Below are 7,772 nucleotides of genomic sequence, written 5' to 3' on the forward strand. Positions count from 1 at the left end.
AACGTCGTCAGCTCCGGTTTATCGCATATCAACAGATGAAAAACGTCGAAATCTTCAGCGGCATGTAAGAAAAACAACGTGAAATACAGATAAGCGGTTTTTTACATTTACTCTGACTGTCGGAATGAACGTACGGAATATTCGAGAATTAAAATATTTTCAAAGACGGAAATTTAAAACGAAAAAAATGCACTAAGATTAACTCCAATTTTCCTCAGAAAACTGGGGTTCATTACACCCCCTCCATCTCGGAAGAAATTAACTTACGATGAAATAGTGAGCTTAATTTCACGACTCTATCTACCCCTAGTACCTTACTTTCGCGCGCGCCACCTATACTCGTGACCAGTTTACAATAGCTGTATTCGATAGTACTTATCTTCTCTATGGTTGGAATGATAGTTCCAATGCGCACGCAGAAACGTCAGCGTCAGTCATTTCGGCGCAGGTCTCCGCCATCTTGTCAAAGAACTTTGTTCAGCGTTCCGTGGATAAATGGTGTATAACAGTGGAAAATCCTCCCTCTCTATGTGGAAATTCATCTTCATCGCTGGTCGGAAGCGTGCCATGCTTCATCCCTCCGGTGAGTACCTAATTTAACTGTGTTTGGCGGGTGTTTGAATTCCATCGTGGTTTTGTAGGTTACCCAGGATTCGTGGGAGCTGCAACAGGTGGAAAGCCTCCAACAGCTCGACGTGGGGGCTCAATGGGCTGGTATGACCCGGCTGTACGGACGTTGAGACTCTCGGATCCGGTATGAGACTTGCAGGTGGGTAATTTCTAACAATAACTCTCCGATCTTCATCGTTCCTCGTGGTTCACTTTTCTTCCTGGAGCGGTTTTTCTCTGTATTCCGCTTTCAGGTAGACGGTGTTTTCTTCAGGTAAACAGTGTTAAATTGATGGTACAATAATTTCGATTCGGTTCAGGACAGAAATTGGTTAGATCTATTGGATTAATAGACGGATATACTCAGTTGCAAGGTGAAACAGTATCCTTTATTGGTATTCCTTACATAAATAACAGATTTTTCGGACAGTTTTAACAGGTTTGATTTATAATTGCATGTTGAACGGATGAAAATCTGTAGATACGGTATTTCGGTCAACGGTGGTGCCTGTACGGAATTTGAACGGAATTGTTACGGTGTAATCGGTTATAAATATGCTTAATAACGGGCTTCAGATTTACGAGATTTCTTCTTACAGGTGGCCTTGGTTTCTTGGACAGGTACAGAGGGCCAAGTCCCTACTGGCTAACATGCGGAACTTGTTCAACTTCTTCCGGGGTGGTTCTATCTGCTGATTCTTGGAGATAGACTGTCTGGATGCACTGGTTCTGGTTGATCGAGCAACTACAGTTATTCAGATAAACAGGTAAACGGAAAATAATAATATAATCGGTAACGAAAAAAATATATATATTCGGTAACGGAAAAATAACGGATTTCCTCCTTTCAGAGGTTATTTCTATAGAACGGTTAACGGATCATGACAATAATATATATTATGCATGAAATGGTTTTAAATCTTTAATATTTATATTAGTGATTTTTCTACCCTCTGTATCTTTCAGGTCATAGACGACAGGTGAAACGACTTTAACAACGGTGAACGGACCGGAAAACTTCGGAGCCAACTTGGCGGCGAAACTGTCAACGGCAGAGGATAAAGGACGGTCCCGGCGTAGAACTTTATCTCCCACATGGTATCGGATTTCTCTTCGTCGAAGATTGTAGTGGTGAGCCTGTTGCTGGAAAGCACGGTACAGTTTAGTACGGACGAACTCATAAGCCTCCTGGAGATGTTTGATCTGTTGAGTACGGTAAGTCATGTCTCTATTTTCTTCTTCTGTACGGTTGGATTCTCCGTTCATTTCATTATTGTGGGGGTTTGTCGAATAAATCGCCCTCGGGACTTCTAGTTCCCTTCCATAATTTAAAAATGCCGGTGTAAATCCAGTAGACTCCTGTTTAGCGGTGTTGATGGCAAACGTTAACTCTCCTATCTTTTCATCCCAGGTTCGTTGATCGGTTTCACAAAACTGTGCTATCATTGTCTTTAGGGTACGGTTAGCTCTTTCTACAGGGTTGCACTGAGGAGTATACGGTGGTGTCAAACGGTGAGCGATGTTCAGCTCTCGGAGACTGTTCTTGAATAGTCTGCTGTCAAATTGTACTCCATTGTCGGATATTACTAGTTTTGGGCAACCGTATTTCAGTATGACTTGTTCGTAGAGGGCCGAATAAACAGTTTTGGCGGTGGCTTTCCGCAACGGACGACACTCTACCCACTTTGTGAACCGGTCTTGCATTACCACGATGTAGGAGTTTCCCTTTTTTGACCGTGGCAATGGTCCAACTATGTCCGTGGATACTTCTTTGAACGGCGCATCCGCCATTCGGTGTGGTTGCATCTTACCAGGGGTTTTCTGTTGCGAAACTTTGTACTTTTGGCACGATGTGCAGTTCCTCACGTATTTCGCAATGTCTCTAAACATCCCTGGCCAGTAGTAGTTTCTGGCTATCCGTGCAATCGTTTTGGCAATCCCCATGTGACCTGCTAGTTCTGAGTCGTGGTTTTCCTTCAGTACTTCGGTTCGCTGTTCGGTCGGTACACAGAGTTTCCAGGTTTGGTCGGTTCCATCTTCTGTGAAGTCGGATGAGTTCCAGAAATGTCGTAACAGTTTTCCATCTTCAACGGCGTAGTCAGGAAAATTTGCTGGGTCTTTTTCCACCTCCTGTAACTTCTTGTTGTACCATTTGCAGTGGGTTGTTTCCATTTCGGCCAGGTATACGGAATCTACGGACGGTAGCGATTTAGGTGACGGGCTGTCCGCAGGTGTTTTCAGGTATTTTCTCCGGTCCTGCACCTCAACAGCTTCTTGAATTTTCGGTGTTGGTTTGGCAATCAGTCGACCTTCCAGGTAACAGTCCGCGGTACTGAGGTTAATGGAAAAATTGAACCTTCCTAATACGTCCATTCCTAGAATGAGGTCAACTGGTAAATCAGGCACCAACAGAAATTTTACGTCGGTCAAGGAATAATCAGCCAGGTGAACAGCGGTAGTGTAGAGTTTGGGTGTTGTCGTGGGTTGACCATTTGCAACCACCACGAAACCATTCTCAACATGTTGTCCGGTGATTCCCTTGCTTTCACATTGTTTTGCAACTTTCCTACTTACGAAACTCTTCGTGGCTCCAGTGTCAATTAATGCTTTGTAGTGCTTTCCGGCTATCTTAACTTCGACAAGCGGTCGGTTATCATTCCAGGCGGTCGATGTTATGGGAGTCAGTGTGTCGGGAGATATGGTCGACTCCTTCTCCATACCTCCGTCTAGTTTTCCGGACGGCAGGGACAATCTCGTGAGAGAATGTTCTCCCTCTGGCATCGAGAACAGAATATTTTCGGTGGCCTGCGACATTCTCGACGCATGTGGCCATATCCACCACATCGGAAACACTGTGTCTGGAAGGACACTCTCCTCCCTGATGATGATTGGATCCGGTCAGCGTGGTTATTTTCGGCTCGACGGCGGGGTGGCGGTGTTGAAGTTCCGGATCAATTCCTCAAAAACTGTTGAACCAATTCGAACCAAATCTTGAAACTGCACATAGTTTTCGAATTGAGATGCACATGTTGAAATTCAGTTTGATAGTTCAGATAGAAATTGAGATTTCAGTTGTCAATTCGGCAAAAGTGTGATATCAATTCCTCGAAAACTGTTGGATCAATTCGAACCAAATCTTGAAACTGCACGTAGTTTTCGAATTGAGATACTGCACGTAGTTTTCGAATTGAGATACACATGTTGAATTTCAGATCGATAGTTCTGATAGGAATGAAGTTTTCAGTAGTCGATTCGGCAAAATATCATTTCAATCCCCAAGGAACTATTGGATCGATTCGAACCAAATCTTGAATCTGCACATAGTTTTCGAATTGAGATGCACATGTTGAATTTCAGTTCGATAGTTCAGATACGAATTGAGATTTCAGTGGTCAATTCGGCAAAGTGTGATATCAATTCCTCGAAAACTGTTAGATCAATTCGAACCAAATCTTGAAACTGCACATAGTTTTCGAATTGAGATGCACATGTTGAATTTCAGTTCGATAGTGCAGATAGGAATTGAGATTTCAGTGGTCTATTCGGCAAAGTGTGATATCAATTCCTGAAAAACTGTTGAACCAATTCGACCCAAATCGTGAAACTGCATATAGTTTTCGAATTGAGATGCACATGTTGAATTTCAGATCGATAGTTCTGATAGGAATGAAGATTCCAGTAGTCGATTCGGCAAAATATCATTTCAATTCCTAAGGAACTATTGGATCGATTCGAACCAAATCTTGAAACTGCACATAGTTTTCGAATTGAGATGCACATGTTGAATTTCAGTTCGATAGTTCAGATAGGAATTGAGATTCTAGTGGTCTATTCGGCAAATTGTGATATCAATTCCTCGAAAACTGTTGGATCAATTCGAACCAAATCTTGAAACTGCACGTAGTTTTCGAATTGAGATGCACATGTTGAATTTCAGTTCGATAGTGCAGATAGGAATTGAGATTTCAGTGGTCTATTCAGCAAAGTGTGATATCCATTCCTCGAAAACTGTTGGATCAATTCGAACCAAATCTTGAAACTGCACATAGTTTTCGAATTGAGATGCACATGTTGAATTTCAGTTCGATAGTGCAGATAGGAATTGAGATTTCAGTGGTCTATTCGGCAAAGTGTGATATCAATTCCTCAAAAACTGTTGAACCAATTCGAACCAAATCTTGAAACTGCACGTAGTTTTCGAATTGAGATGCACATGTTGAATTTCAGTTCGATAGTGCAGATAGGAATTGAGATTTCAGTGGTCTATTCGGCAAAGTGTGATATCAATTCCTCGAAAACTGTTGGATCGATTCGAACCAAATCTTGAAACTGCACATAGTTTTCGAATTGAGATGCACATGTTGAATTTCAGTTCGATAGTGCAGATAGGAATTGAGATTTCAGTGGTCTATTCGGCAAAGTGTGATATTAATTCCTCAAAAACTCTTGAACCAATTCGACCCAAATCTAAAAACTGCACATAGTTTTCGAATTGAGATGCACATGTTGAATTTCAGATCGATAGTTCTGATAGGAATGAAGATTTCAGTAGTCGATTCGGCAAAATATCATTTCAATCCCTAAGGAACTATTGGATCGATTCGAACCAAATCGTGAAACTGCACATAGTTTTCGAAATGAGATGCACATGTTGAATTTCAGATCGATAGTTCTAATAGGAATGGAGATTTCAGAAGTCGATTCGACAAAATATCATTTCAATTCCTAAGGAACTATTGGATCAATTCGAACCAAATCTTGAAACTGCTCATAGTTTTCGTATTGAGATGCACATGTTGAATTTCAGTTCGATAGTTCAGATAGAAATTGAGATTTCAGTGGTCTATTCGGCAAAGTGTGATATCAATTCCTCGAAAACTGTTGGATCAATTCGAACCAAATCTTGAAACTGCACGTAGTTTTCGAATTGAGATGCACATGTTGAATTTCAGTTCGATAGTGCAGATAGGAATTGAGATTTCAGTGGTCTATTCGGCAAAGTGTGATATCAATTCCTCGAAAACTGTTGGATCGATTCGAACCAAATCTTGAAACTGCACATAGTTTTCGAATTGAGATGCACATGTTGAATTTCAGTTCGATAGTGCAGATAGGAATTGAGATTTCAGAGGTCGATTCGACAAAATATCATTTCAATTCCTAAGGAACTATTGGATCAATTCGAACCAAATCTTGAAACTGCTCATAGTTTTCGTATCGAGATGCACATGTTGAATTTCAGTTCGATAGTTCAGATAGAAATTGAGATTTCAGTGGTCAATTCGACAAAGTGTGATATCAATTCCACGAAAACTGTTGGATCAATTCGAACCAAATCTTGAAACTGCACATAGTTTTCGGATTGAGATGTACATGTTGAAATTCAGTTTGATAGTTCAGATATAAATTGAGATTTCAGTTGTCAATTCGGCAAAGTGTGATATCAATACCTCGAAAACTGTTGGATCAATTCGAACCAAATCTTGAAACTGCACATAGTTTTCGGATTGAGATGCACATGTTGAATTTCAGATCGATAGTTCTGATAGGAATGAAGATTTCAGTAGTCGATTCGGCAAAATATCATTTCAATCCCTAAGGAACTATTGGATCGATTCGAACCAAATCGTGAAACTGCACATAGTTTTCGAAATGAGATGCACATGTTGAATTTCAGATCGATAGTTCTAATAGGAATGGAGATTTCAGAAGTCGATTCGACAAAATATCATTTCAATTCCTAAGGAACTATTGGATCAATTCGATCCAAATCTTGAAACTGCTCATAGTTTTCGTATTGAGATGCACATGTTGAATTTCAGTTCGATAGTTCAGATAGGAATTGAGATTTCAGTGGTCAATTCGGCAAAGTGGGATATCAATTCCTCGAAAACTGTTGGATCAATTCGAACCAAATCTTGAAACTGCACATAGTTTTCGAATTGAGATGCACATGTTGAATTTCAGATCGATAGTTCTGATAGGAATTGAGATTTCAGTGGTCAATTCGGCAAAGTGGGATATCAATTCCTCGAAAACTGTTGGATCAATTCGAACCAAATCTTGAAACTACACATAGTTTGCGAATTGAGATGCACATGTTGAATTTCAGTTCGATAGTGCAGAAAGGAATTGAGATTTCAGTGGTCTATTCGGCAAAGTGTGATATCAATTCCTCAAAAACTGTTGAACCAATTCGACCCAAATCTTGAAACTGCACATAGTTTTCGAATTGAGATGCACATGTTGAATTTCAGATCGATAGTTCTGATAGGAATGAAGATTTCAGTAGTCGATTCGGCAAAATATCATTTCAATCCCCAAGGAACTATTGGATCGATTCGAACCAAATCTTGAATCTGCACATAGTTTTCGAATTGAGATGCACATGTTGAATTTCAGTTCGATAGTTCAGATAGGAATTGAGATTTCAGTGGTCAATTCGGCAAAGTGTGATATCAATTCCTCGAAAACTGTTGGATCAATTCGAACCAAATCTTGAAACTGCACGTAGTTTTCGAATTGAGATGCACATGTTGAATTTCAGATTGATAGTTCTGATAGGAATGAAGATTTCCGTAGTCGATTCGGCAAAATATCATTTCAATCCCTAAGGAACTATTGGATCGATTCGAACCAAATCGTGAAACTGCACATTGTTTTCGAAATGAGATGCACATGTTGAATTTCAGATCGATAGTTCTAATAGGAATGGAGATTACAGAAGTCGATTCGACAAAATATCATTTCAATTCCTAAGGAACTATTGGATCAATTCGAACCAAATCTTGAATCTGCTCATAGTTTTCGTATTGAGATGCACATGTTGAATTTCAGTTCGATAGTTCAGATAGAAATTGAGATTTCAGTGGTCAATTCGGCAAAGTGTGATATCAATTTCTCGAAAACTGTTGGATCAATTCGAACCAAATCTTGAAACTGCACGTAGTTTTCGAATTGAGATGCACATGTTGAATTTCAGATCGATAGTTCTGATAGGAATGAAGATTCCAGTAGTCGATTCGGCAAAATATCATTTCAATTCCTAAGGAACTATTGGATCGATTCGAACCAAATTTTGAAACTGCACATAGTTTTCGAATTGAGATGCACATGTTGAATTTCAGTTCGATAGTTCAGATAGGAATTGAGATTCTAGTGGT

General features: G+C 40.1%; 1 long non-coding RNA gene across 1 annotated transcript; it reads left to right on the forward strand.

Moving 5' to 3' along the window:
- Nucleotides 1-523: 523 nt before the first annotated feature.
- LOC123318505 lies at nt 524-1,636 on the forward strand. Its single transcript, XR_006538310.1, has 4 exons — nt 524-583; nt 642-769; nt 1,209-1,376; nt 1,576-1,636. It is a non-coding gene; the product is annotated as an uncharacterized LOC123318505 (long non-coding RNA).
- The last annotated feature ends 6,136 nt before the right edge of the window (nt 1,637-7,772 follow it).

The sequence above is a fragment of the Coccinella septempunctata genome, chromosome 8 (genome assembly GCF_907165205.1).
Source record: "Coccinella septempunctata chromosome 8, icCocSept1.1, whole genome shotgun sequence".
Classification (NCBI taxonomy): Eukaryota; Metazoa; Arthropoda; class Insecta; order Coleoptera; family Coccinellidae; genus Coccinella; species Coccinella septempunctata.